At 49.6% G+C, this 9577-nt stretch overlaps 1 protein-coding gene across 2 annotated transcripts in view; it reads right to left on the reverse strand.

Annotated features, from left to right (window-relative positions):
• The window catches only part of PPARA (peroxisome proliferator activated receptor alpha), a 99253-nt gene extending 90030 nt beyond the window's left edge, over positions 1-9223 (reverse strand). The window contains exons 1-2 of one of the 2 annotated variants that reach the window (XM_009217507.4): positions 9092-9223; positions 7763-7844 (exon numbers count right to left, since the gene is read on the reverse strand). The gene's annotated coding sequence lies outside the window, so the exon portion shown is untranslated. Of the gene's footprint in view, positions 1-7762; positions 7845-8776; positions 8951-9091 lie in introns of those variants that run through there. The other variant, XM_017945390.3, reaches the window with a different exon arrangement.
• Positions 9224-9577: the final 354 nt, after the last annotated feature.

A 9577-nucleotide genomic window follows, 5' to 3' on the forward strand; every position in this document is an offset into this window, starting at 1 on the left:
GAGGCTGAGGTAGGAGAATCACTGGAACCTGGGGGGCCGAGGTTGCAGTAAGCCGAGACCACACCAATGCACTCCAGCCGGGGCAGCAGAGTGAGACTCCAGCTCCAATCCCGTCCCCCCGCAAAAAAAGAGACACTACCCCAGTTATCAAGCTGTCTCATAAAATGAGCTAAAATAAGACTGCAATCTAGAATTTATCAAATTTACTCATAATCCTAGGCAGAAGGTAATATGTTCCTCATGTTAGCAGCCCACTCGATGTTATTTTATTCCATGTGGAAAGCTGTCTGGAAATGCTTCAAAAACTTCATCCCATTTAAACATCCCTATAACCATTTCTTCCATAGATAATAGAAGAAAACTTGTTTCAGATCAAGAATTACATATCACTTGATTGGACAATCTGCATTTTACAAGCCATATTGCTGAATTATAAACATGCATTTAAATACTCATGTAAAGCTGACAATGAACTTCTTAGAAAGGGACATATCCACGTGTCAACCTCTAAATAACTGGGTCTCTTTTACTGAAACTTGGCAATTTGTCACCTTGGTGTGGTTATCACATAACCACAGACGTATTCAGTTACAAATAGATGCAAAAAAACATGGGGCCTCACTCACTCTTTTTTTGTCTGAGATGTGCAGTGGTGCGATCTCAGCTCACTGTAACCTCCGCCTCCTGGGTTCAAGCGATGTTCCTGCCTCAGCCTCCCAAGTAACTGGGATTACAAGCACCTGACCCCACGCCTGGCTAATTTTTGTATTTTTAGTATGATGGCCAGGCTGGTCTCAAACTCCTGATCTTGTGATCCGCCCACCTTGGCCTCCCAAAGTGCTGGGATTACAGGTATGAGCCTCCACGCCTGGCCTCGCTCACTCTTAAAAATGAAAAATGAAAAATGAAAAGGGTGGGGGAGCTTCAATATTCTGCTTTACTATAGCCTCATCTCAAACCATTCCTATGAAGCTCATAATCTTGGAAGCCATTAGTCCTGTATTTGCCTTCCTAACTCTTACTATTCAAAATGATGCTCTTTTGAAGCTTGGCTTGTGGTCTATAAGTTAAAAGTATAAAGCAAGTAAATCTGAATAGAAATCTTCACTCCTCTTTATCTGCAAATCTCTTAAAATGGAGCAAAATAAAAGCAGTCCGACGAGTCCTGCCTCCTGGAACACAAACAATATTTCATCTGAGTTTTCTCTAATTTCTCCTGGGAATATTTTAGCTTCACAATCAGAGCGGGAGAAGGACCCTCGCCTTGTTAAATATCAGTGTTGCCCAACTCACTTCCCTTTCGCCATATCCCTTCCCTATGAAGTCAGTTGTTTGGAATTTAAATCCATGATCTTGCAGAAAGAAAGAGGATTTTATCTAAATAGATCCTCAGGCCATCTTATAAAAATTCTATTTAATCCATAATATACACCAAACCTAGTGGTGATTACAAAGAGGACCATTTCAGTGGCAGCCCTCACCTTCCTAACACCGTTGTAATGGGAAGTACATATTGGACATCTGGAGGGAACACCCTGTCAGTACAGAAGGAAGAAGAGCTCTCTCAGTCTAGGTGAGGGGGAAGCTGCAGGGGCCTGGGGCAATTTTGCTGCGGTGGGATGGAGCCGGCCACCATCTGTAGGGGCTGCTGTCTGCACTCCTGTTTAGGTGCCCCCCCATCCAGCCAGCTCCCACCCACATCTCAGTACTGTGGTGACCACAGACGCCCATCAATACATTCTTCTAGAATTAAATCCTGTTAATCATGTACTTATTCCATGAACATTTACAAGTACCTACTCAGTTTATAGGTCTAGCAGGGCAGAAAGAAGTAAGACAACCTGTCTGCCCTCAAGGAATTAGTCTCAGTGTGGACAGTCAGACTAACCAGGAACCAGGGTGCCGGCAGCACCGGGCCATGGTTTGACGGAACTGTGTCCGGGCACGGGGAGATTCACTGGGCCTGCATTTCAGCAGATCCCTCTTCAAGATGAAGAGGCCTGGTTCAGGTATGCCATGGAGTTGGAGTAAAAGCAAATGCAAGGTGTAGCCCCACCAAAATCTGAGGTCACAATCACCTTCAAAACACACAGGAGGCCGGGTGCGGTGGGGCTCACGCCTGTAATCCCGAGACTCTGGGAGGCTGAAGTGGGTGGATCACCTGAGGTCAGGAGTTCAAAACCAGCCTGGCCAACATGGTGAAACCCCACCTCTACTAAAAATACAAAACTTAGCTGGGCATGGTGGCAGGTGCCTATAGTGCCAGCTACTTAGGAGGCTGAGACAGGAGAATTGCCTGAACCTGGGAGGCGGAGGTTGCAGTGAGCCAAGATTGCGCCACTGCACTCCAGCCTGGGTGACAGAGCAAGACTCTGTCCCAAAAAAAAAAAAAAACCACATAGGAACCACTTGTAACAACTTTATTGTACTAGTGGAGAACTCTCAATTGTATATTCCAAAATGAAAAACAATTTTGGTGTGTAAGACGCGATGGTAGTATGTTGCTTTCTGAAAGCCTTTGAAAAATCCTAAAATGGCCAGAGTGAAAACAACACAGGTATCAGACCTGGCTAAGTGAGAAATGCAGGAGCCAGCGGTATGTCCTCCTTGTGGGGAAAAGAAAGAAAGATCAGCCTGTTACTGTGTCTATATAGGAAGAAGTAGACATAAGAGACTCCATTTTGTTCTGTATTTGAGATGCTGTTAATCTGTGACCCTGCCCCCAACCTTGTCCTTGCAAGAGACATGTGCTGTGGTGACTCAAGGTTTAATGGATTTTGGGCTGTGCAGGATGTGTCTTTGTTAAACAAGTGCCTGAAGGCAGCTTGCTGGTTAAAAATCCTGCCGGTCCCTGGGCAATGGAACATCTCGGTGTGAGACTCAGGGACCAATGGAACATCTCGGTGTGAGACTCGATTGTATGCTCTGTTTACTGAGATAGGAGAAAACCGCCTTACGGCATAAGGCGAGACTTGCTGGCTCAATGCTGCTAAGAGGTTTATGGAGATGTTTGCATATGCATATCAAGGCATAGCATTTTCCTTTAAACTTATTCATGTCACAGAGATCTTTATCCATCCATATATCTTACTGCTAATTTTCTCCCTTCGATGATCCTATTGTCCTGCCACTCCCTTATCTTTAAGATGGTAAAGATAATTATCAATAAATACTAAGGGAACTCAGAGACCGGTGCAGGGCGTGGATCCTCTGTATGCTGAGCGCGGGTCCCCTGGGCCCACTTTTTCTTTCTCTATACTTTGTCTCTGTGTCTCATTTCTTTTCTCAAGTCTCTCCTTCCACCTAACGAGAAACGCCCACAGGTGTGGAGGGGCAAGACACCTCCTGAGATGGGCAGTTTTTTAAGCCACCACTTTGAGCTTCACAACCCTTCAGAGAGGTGGCATGGAGAGGAACTTCATTTTCTGATGAGAAAACAGCAGTTTAAAGAAGGGAACAAAGGTCTCCAGGCCTGGCAGGCAGCAGCTAAGGGGCTAGAATCCAAATCTCATGATTAATGACCTAATACCTTTTCCACTATATCAAGCTGCTTTGCTGATACACAGCAAAATTTCCAAATTTTCAACCACTTTTACCACATGTGAGCCTCAAAACAAATGCAGCTTAGCTGCAAAGATAACCATGACAGGGTGAGACCTAGCAAGGAGTAAGTTATTTTCTTTTCAAATGCATAAACTTTCAAGACACCATAATATCACTATTAAAAGACGCTAATTAAATATCCTAAAAGCAAAGAATGCACACACCTCTGGGTAACAAGCAAATCTGGTCCTGTCTGGAAAATGTGCCTGCATGGTGCTCCTTTCCACAGAAGCTCAGTGCATGCAAGCGGCAGAAATACTTGGAAAAAGAAATACATTCTTTTAAACATGGGCCACTGGAACAGCTAAGGCTTTTTCCTGTTTGATTCTTACCTTAAACTCATCTTATCACCAAGCTGGAAATGTAAGTTTTGTGCCCAAGTTTCCCTAACCACATGGCCTTAAAGGTGATCTAGCTTATTCTATGCAATTCATAAGACATAGCACATTTCTACCCCATAATCAGAAACTATACCTTTTTAAAAAGTATCTAGAGCTGGGCGCAGTGGCTCACACCTGTAATCCCAGCACTTTGGGAGGCTGAGGCAGGTGGATCACCTGAGGTCAGGAGTTCAAGACCAGCCTGGCCAACATGGCAAAACCCTGTTTCTACTAAAAATACAAAAATTAGCCGGGCGTGGTGGCATGCACCTGTAATCCCAGCTACTTGGGAGGCTGAGGCAGGAGAATCACTTGAACCTGGAAGGCGGAGGTTGCAGTGAGCTGAGATTGCACCACTGCACGCCAGCCTGGGCAACAAGAGCTAAACTCCATCTCAAAAAAAAAAAAAAGAGAAAGAAAAAGAAAAATGGACTCTATGCCAAGCTACCAAAAACAAATAAAAACAGCGACTCTCAAGTTCCAAAAAAGCAGAAATTAGGCCACAACCTCTAACTGCAATGTAACAAAATTAGTACAAACATTAAAGAAAAACACTGGCTGCTTAGAAGTGAAGACACTCATCCTATTTGCCATTAAAAATATATCCATCCACACACAGAAACCAAGAGAGCAAAAAAAAAAAAAAAAAAAAAAAAGAGAGAAAAAAATTGGCACATTTCAAATATATTTATAATGAGCAAATAAATATTTTAATTAATGTGTGTGTTTTTTTTTTTAAAAGACCACTTAGGCCTGGTGCAATGGTTCATGGCTATAGTCCCAGCACTATGGGAAGCTGAGGCAGGAGGATGGCTTGAGCCCAGGAGTTTGAGACAGGCCTGAACAACATAGCAAGACCCCGTCTCTGCAAAAAATACAAAAATTAGTCAGGCATGGTGGTGTGTGCCTGTGGTCCTAGCTGCTTGGGAGGCTGAAGGTGGGAGGATCACCAGAGCCCAGGGAGGTCGAGGCTGCATCAGGCCATGATCACACACCTGTGCTCTAGCCTAGGTGACACAGTGAGATTCTGTCTCAAAAATAAGTAAATAAATAAAATTTAAAAGAATGCTTAATGATGACTACATAAATATTTATTTATTTTTTGAGACCAGGTCTCACTCTGTCACCCAGGCCGGAGTGCAGTGGCGCCATCTCAGTCCCTGCAACCTCCACTTCCCAGGCTCAAGGGACCCTCCCACCTCAGCCTCCCAAGTAGATGGGGCCACAGGCACACGCCACTACACCCGGCTAATTTTTGTATTTTTAGCAGAGGCGGGGTTTCGCCAGGTTGCCCAGGCTGGTCCTGAACTCCTGGGCTCAAGCAATCCATCCCCTTCGGCCTCACAAAATGCTGAAATCACAGGCGTGAGCCACTACGCCTGGGCTACTTAAATATTTATTACAAAAACAGACTCTCCAAAACAGCACGCAAGAAAATGAACACTGACCACCAATTACTAAAGAGGAAGATGTCCTGGCAAAAATAGGTTCTTCATCTTTTACCATGAGGAGGATTATCTTTACGTTTCCTTTTCATTTCTGGTGTGAAAATCAGTTTCATGGATCCATGCTTGTCTTGTTCAGCATTGGGGACAGTAGCCCACAGCGGCTACTCAGTAAATATTTATAGAATGACTGCATTAAATATATACACATATATAAAGAGATCGGTTAAATATGATTGTATCTAAACACAATAGGATATTATATATACATTTCAAATGATGCAGAAATGTTTTCCACATAAAGATTTTTCATAACCTAGTCAATAAAAAGTTATAAAATAGTTTATAAAGAAGACAGGTTTTCTCTTTCTTCTCTCTAGTTCTCTCTCTCTCACATACAATTTTTTTTTTTTTTTCTGGAGACGGAGTCTCACTCTGTCACCCAGGCCGGAGTGCTGTGGTACCATCTCAGCTCACTGCAACCTCCCTCCCGGGTTCAAGCAATTCTCCTGCCTCAGTCTCCTGAGTAGCTGGGACTACAGGCGCCTGCTACCATGTCCAGCTTAATTTTCATATTTTTTGTAGAGACAGGGTTTCACCATATTGGCCAGGCTGGTCTCAAACTCCTGATCTTGTCATCTGCCCACCTCAGCCTCCCAAAGTGTTGGGATTACAGGTATGAGCCACTGCGCCTGGCTGATACACTATTTTTAAAACTCTGTTCATAAGTTTGATAAACAGGAGCTAGTGAAAACCACTGCAGTATTTGATGATTATGGCATGTCTCTTACTTTGTGTTTAAGATGTCGGAAAAGGGCCCGGCACAGTGGCTCGCGCCTGTAATCCCAGCACTTTGGGAGGCCGAGGCGGGCGGTTCACCTGAGGTCAGGAGTTTGAGAACAGCCTGGCCAACATGGCGAAACCCTGTCTCTACTAAAACTACAAAAATTAGCTGGGTGTGGTGGTGAGTACCTGTAATCCCAGCTATTCGAGAGGCTGAGGCAGGAGTATCACTTGAATCCGTGAGGCAGAGGTTGCAGTGAGCCAAGATCGTGCCACTGCACTCCAGCCTGGGTGACAAGAGCAAAACTCCATCTCAGAAAACAAACAAACAAACAAAAAAAAAAAAAAAAACAGATGTGGGAAAAGAAAGAAAAAACATTTTTTCCTACTGTTGGTTAATTAATTTTATTTTATTTATTTGTTTTTGAGATAGAGTCTTGCCCTGTCACCCATCCTGGAGTGTAGTGGCACAATCTCAGTTCACTAAAACCTTCACTTCCCAGGCTCAAGCAATTCTCCTGCCTCAGCTTCTTGAGTAGCTGGGATTACAGATGTCCGCCACCACGCCCAGCTAATTTTTCTATTTTTTTTGTAGAGATGGGGTTTCACCATGTTGGCCAGGCTGGTCTCAAACTTCTGGCCTCAAGTGATCTGCCCACTCCAGTTTCCAAAGTGCTGGGATTACAGGAGTGAGCCACCGCACCCAGCTTGCCAATTAATTTACTTTTGTTTCAGAGTTACACAGGTCATCATCAGCCCCAGTGTCCCTGGTCTCTCATGAATGGTGACCACACAAATTCGTATCATCTGGCCGTTTCTTCAGCCTATCCTTGGCATGTTCTGGCATTGGCCTATCTCAACAAGCCACCTACTTAATATTCAAATCAAAATGAAAACAGCTCAGAGACGGTACACTGCTCGGTACCAGTCAGTGTGGACATCCCAAGGGTCTGCTAAGCACCCACATTTCTCAAAGTTAATGTTATCAAGTTTTAAATTATACAAAACATGCCTGCCATGAAGCAATGAAGTTCCCAGCAAAACTCACACTGTAACTCAGAACTTAAAAGTGAATCCTAGGCCGGGCACGGTGACTCACGCCTGTAATCCCAGCACTTTGGGAGGCTGAGGCAGGTGGATCGCGAGGTCAGGAGTTCAAGACCAGCCTGGCCAAGATGGTGAAACCCCATCTCTACTAAAACTGCAAAAATTAGCTGGGAGTGGTGGCAGGCGCCTGTAATCCCAGCTACTCCGGAGGCTGAGGCAGGAGAATCGCTTGAACCCCAGCAGCAGATGTTGCTGTGAGCTGAGATCAGGCCACTGCACTCCAGCCTGGGCGACAGAGGGAGACTCCGTCTCAAAAAAAAAAAAAAAAAAAAAAAAAGGGAATCCATGCACATGTATCTTACTTACTTTCAGTCTGAAAATGCATCTAACCTTGCATCACAAAGTAATAACCCCCAGATTGCTGATCTGTAGTACAACAACAGTAAACACTGAAAACACTTAAATATTTCCATCTGGAAACAGTAAATTAAACCTTCTACTTACCTGTGGTGACAGCTTCTCAGTTCTGAGCTTGTCTTGCCACAAACTGTGAGTCCACAGAGCAGACGGGGCCCTGAGCTTCAGCCTGGCAGTAAGAAGGTGAAGGAGGAAGTGATTACGCTACGTTCTCTGGATGCCCCCCAACTCTTCACCTTGGAAGAGGAAAGTCATCCCGACCCTGCCCAGCAACGACAGGGGTGTCACAGGGTCCTTCTCAGGAAAACCCCGTGTCCTTGCCCTGACCCAGTTCCTCAAGCCACCCTTATCCCAAGGAGGCTGGGAGAGGAGGGGCCTGCCTGGTTTCCTGGCAGGGGGCGGCGGGGGCGGCGGGGGCTGACGTGGGCGTGCAGCCCCGGAGGTCCCACGAAGCCCAGGGCGTTGGACAACTGTGGGTTTTTCTTGGAAGGAATCCTGACACTCGGAGCACACTTCCTCTCTTTTAACTTTTAAAAAAGGCTTCAGAAAAGCACAGGCGTGCAGTTGTGCCCTGTTAGTTGGGGTGAATGAGGGGACAGAGCCGACCCTCCGGACTTCCACTAGCACCACCCCGCGCCCCTCCGGCTTCACCCGCACCACGCGGGCCGCGCAGCGCGGGACTCCGGAAAGACCTGGGCGCCCGACCCGCAGCCCGACCCGCAGCGGCCCCGACCGGGAGCGACGTGGCGCGGCTTCCGCAGAGAAGCCACCCGGCCCAGCACAGCCTGTCCGGGGTCGCCCCGCCGCGTTGGGGCACAAAGTGGGAACCGTTCCTCAAAGGTGGCCGCAGCTGGAAGAACAAACACGCGCGTCTCCGTCCGACGGCAGCAGCCGGGCGCACCCACCCAGGGTCGGTCTGTCCGGGGCCCGGGTTTCCTCGCCTCGGGGATCCCTGGAGGTCTCGGAAAGCACCCTCTGAGTCGGGGACGCCCCAGCTCCACCGCGCCGAGGGAAGGGCAAGCCCCGATGTCCCTGCCCGTGGGCCCTCCCTCCCAGGGGACAACCCGAAGACCCAGAGTCGCTGCGGTCCCCAGACCCGACCTCCGCGCAGCGCCAAGCCCCAGGGACAGCCGCGGACTCTGGGGTTCCGGGCAGGCCCCCAGCGCTAGGAGGGAGGCCGAGCTGGGCCCCGGGATCCCTTGCACGAGTCCTCGGTGTGTGTCCTCGCTCCTAGCCCTCAGGTCTCCAGCCGCGCACCCCGGGCCCTCAGGTCCCCGGGACCCCGAGACCCCTGGCCCCGCGCATGCGCCGCCCACCCTCTGCCCTTCCCCCGTCCGCCGCCCTCCGGGTCCCGGGACCGGGAACGCACTGCCCGCGGACCCCCGCGCGCGTGCCCGCCCGCCCGCCCCCGGGCACCTGGGCCGCGGTCCGCCGCCTGCCGGTCCGTGGGGCGAACGCCGAAGGAGGCGGCGCCGGGCAGGGCGCTAGCGGCCGCCTCCGCCCCCGCCGCCCGCTGCCCCCGCCGCGGGGCCGCCGCGTCCACGGCCCATACCCGGCGCCGCCTCCGCGCGTCCGTGCCAGCCGCGCCCCCGCCACACGCACCGCCCCTTGGCCCGCCCCCCGCCCCGGTCCGCGCGGGCCAGTGTCCCGAGGCCCGACCCGGAAGCCCCGCCCGCCCAGCGCGCCCTCCGGGCCCCAGGCCGCGGCCCCGGGACACACCCCCCGGACGGCGGCGCCCGATTGGCTGCTCGCGGTGGGCGGGGCCCCGGGAGCGCTCAGCGGCTCCCACCTAGCGCCCCGCGGCCGCTGCAGCCAAGGGAAACTGAGGCCGGAGAGGTGGAGGGGCTGTCCAAGGTGACCGACGGGACACCGCTGAGCGTCGGCGCCCCTCCAGCCCGAGGC

Source organism: Papio anubis, chromosome 16 (genome assembly GCF_008728515.1).
Source record: "Papio anubis isolate 15944 chromosome 16, Panubis1.0, whole genome shotgun sequence".
NCBI classification, from domain to species: domain Eukaryota; kingdom Metazoa; phylum Chordata; class Mammalia; order Primates; family Cercopithecidae; genus Papio; species Papio anubis.